Below are 3,669 nucleotides of genomic sequence, written 5' to 3' on the forward strand. Positions count from 1 at the left end.
GGGAAGTGTCTGAGGTCAGATTTAAACTTAGGACATTCCATCTCTAGACCTGACTCTCAATCCACTGAGCTACCCAATTACCCCCTGAAGATCTACTCTTGAGAAGGGAAATTCATTATAAAACATTTTCTTTTCCCTATTTTTCTCAGGATACTTTAAAATATTGTCCCTTTCTCTGAAATCTCCACAACTTTTTTCATTCCGGGGAGCTTTTCAATGTCTCAAGAAGTCACTTGCACTAAAAGATTGACAACATCTTATCTCATCAGAAGTTAAGAAAGGTTTTTTTTTTCTTTACTATGCTCTTTTCTAATTTATGACTACTGAATCTAGAAAAAAAAATACCTAATCATATATACCTTTAGAGGTGGAGTCAAGATGGTGGCTTAGGAGCAGCAATAGTTCAGACCTCTGAAAACCCTTCCTTACTGATCACAAACTAAATGCTCCTAGGGGACTGAAAATCAAACCTAACAACAAGACAGAGCCGGGGAACCCTCCTGATGGACTCAATTCAAAAGGCATGCCCCCCCCAAAAGCTGGAATCCAAGAACACTCAGGTTGAGAGGGAAGGCAGAGGAAAGGGCCCAGGACCCCTTCCCCCCCCCCAGAGTGCTAAGCCTCCAGCAGCAGTGGGAACCTCTGGACAGGCAAAGGTGCTGATCTGGATGGTGGACCTTGAAAGCAGGGCTGTGCCAGGCTCAAAGCATTGAACACAGGTGGCAGGGAAGCAGCTGGAGAGGGAGCAAAGAGCTGATATCCTGGTTAGAATGGCTGAGACCTTCCATATGCTCCAGCCTTCCAGGAGGTTTTGGACTCAGAGCAAATCCAGCCCAAACTAGCTGAACTTAATCCCATCAAAAGTGTTCAGAGCTCAGGGATGCCCAACCTCCAACACCCCTCCTTCACTGACTGCTGGACTTTAATCCAATAAAAAGCCTCCATAGGACTGGGAAGCTCAAAACCCAACACTCCTCCCCAAGAGACTGCACTGAGAGATCTGACAAAGCTCCAAGAGGGGAGACTGACAGAATGCCCCCAAACCAAAAAATGAGAGGAGAAAGAGCACAGACAAATAAGGGAAGCAAAGAAGGGGTAAATGTGAGCAAACAACAGAAAAAGAAGAAAGAAATTACAATTGACAGCTTCTGCACAGGCAATGAACCAAGAACAAATGGAACACAGGAGGAGGCAAGCAATAAAACAGAAATCCAAGTGAATTGGATACAGGCTTTGGAAGAACTCAAAGTGCAATTCAAAACACAATTAAGAGAGGCTGAAGGGTTCGGCTAGGTAAGGGGGTTGGTGCTCAGCCATATGGTGCTGACCCCTGCCTTGGCTGTCTCCTCCTCCCTCCACTAGCCACCAATGATCGGCGCCCTCCCCCCTTCCACTGACTCACCCACACCCATCGGAGGGAGGAGGACCTCTCTGCTGGAGCGATGAGCGCCAATGAGGACCAGGAGATGGAGCTGGAAGCATTGCATTCTATTTATGAAAGTGATGAAAGTTTCCCAGAACTAAGTCCAGTTTCATTTCAATATAGGATAGGTGAAATGGTGATCCCAAAGCCTTCTTAATAGAAGTTTCTTGGACAGAAACATATCCCCAAACAGCTCCAATCATATCTATGAATGCTTTTTTCAACAACACCATATCATCAGCCGTAAAGCAAAGTATTCTGGCTAAATTACAGGAAGAAGTTAAAGTTAATCTTGGAACTGCTATGACATATGCATTGTTTGAATATGCCAAGGACAATAAAGAACAATTCATGGAGAATCATCATCCTGTCCATTCTGTGACATCAATAAGCAATATTATTTCAGTTGAAACTCCTAATACAGCTCCCTCAAGTAAGAAAAAAGATAAAAAAGAACAGCTTTCAAAAACCCAGAAATGGAAACTAGCAGACAAAACAGATCACAAAGGTGAACTTCCATGAGGCTGGAACTGGGTTGATGTAGCTAAGAATTTAAGCAAAACATCATTTAAAGATGATGAATAATGAAAGTAACTTGATAGAAGAAAACACCATCTTTTAATACCATAAACTGAGGCAACATGTTTCTTTTAGTACTCTTTTCTTCTATTGGCATTTTATAAAACATAAGTTTTTGTATTAAGTAATCAGATCACAAGTTCATGCAAAGATTTGTTGGTTTTTCATTATTCTCACAAATTTGCCTTAAAGGGAGGTAAAACATGCCACCAGGAGTGTTCAGTGTCCTTTTAGGAGTCTGTTAAGCTTTATAAATTATCACATTTCCTGATATGGGAAAAGTAAATGATGATATATGCAGTATTTGTTTATACTGTCTTATTCTAGTGTGTGATTTTTTTTAAATGGAATGTAAAGCCAATTAGAATAAAGCTGCTTATCAAATATACCCTTTTCAAGTTCTCATCTCAGTGGAGTAAATAGTAAGAGTGGCGTTTTGGGCAGCATGATCTATATTAATAGGTTTGTCATCTTATTTAAGGTCTTCATCTGTTCATTCCCTTGAATTACTGATGTTTAAATTGCTTCAAAGAAAGCTAGTGGTTGAATACCACTACTATGATCCTTTTGTATAGTTCACATCTGTGTGTAGTTACTTTCCACGTTTTGTTTTTTGCAGAGAACTGCTGTCTTCACACAGATAATCTAAATTATATTTTTCTCAATATTGATGTATTGAGAGGTTTAAACATGAGAGATTTTGATAATACATAGAGTAAAAAAATAAAACAATTCTGCCAAATACATTGGAAATAATTTTGTATAGATGTGCTCTACTGTATTTAAAAAAATCCTTACTGAATACACAGTAATGGAACAAAAGATGCCTTAATGTCCTTTACTTTTTTATTGTTGAAGACATTGATTTTAATAAATTCCTATTTATCTGCCAAAAAAAAAGAGAGAGGCTGAAGACAATTGGGGAAAGAATTTAAAAACTAAGATGAGTCATCTGGAAACAAAAAATAGTGTCTTGAAAACCAAAATCAACCAACTTGAAAATGAGGGAAAGTAGATGAAAGAAGAGGCACAGAAGATAAAAGATGAGGGAACGGAGATGAGAGATGAGGTAAAGAGAATGAAAAATGACCTCCAAAGAAAATCAGACCAGACGAAGAAGGATGGCCAAAAAGTCAGGGATGAAATCCAGTCTTTAAGAACCAGAATACAACAACTAGAATTAAGTGACCACACAAGGCAGCAGGACACTATAAAACAAAATGAGAAGAATAAAAAATTGAGGAAAATATTAAGCATCTCATTCACAAAACAGATAATTTAGGAAATCATTTGAAGAGAGACAATTTAAGAATCATTGGTCTACCAGAAGACCATGACAAATGAAAAAGACTGGACATAATACTACAGGAAATTATTCAAGAAAACTGCCCTGATACTCTGGAACAAGAGGGAAAAGTGGAAAGTGAAAGAATCCACAGATCACCTCCTGTGCTTAATCGCCAGCTGACAACACCCAGGAATGTTATAGCCAAATTCAAGAACTATCAGACCAAGGAAAAGATATTGCAAGCTGCCAAGAAGAAGTCATTCAGATACTATGGAACCATAGTGAGGATAGTGCAGGATCTGGCTGCATCCACACTGAAGGACTGAAAAGCATGAAATATGAAATTCAGGAAAGCAAGGGAAGTAGGTATACAACCAAG

At 39.1% G+C, this 3,669-nt stretch overlaps 1 pseudogene; it reads left to right on the plus strand.

The window, feature by feature from the left end:
* Nucleotides 1-1,407: 1,407 nt before the first annotated feature.
* LOC100012783 (RWD domain-containing protein 4-like) lies at nucleotides 1,408-2,902 on the plus strand (annotated as a pseudogene).
* The last annotated feature ends 767 nt before the right edge of the window (nucleotides 2,903-3,669 follow it).

This window comes from Monodelphis domestica, chromosome 4 (genome assembly GCF_027887165.1).
Source record: "Monodelphis domestica isolate mMonDom1 chromosome 4, mMonDom1.pri, whole genome shotgun sequence".
Taxonomy (NCBI): Eukaryota; Metazoa; Chordata; class Mammalia; order Didelphimorphia; family Didelphidae; genus Monodelphis; species Monodelphis domestica.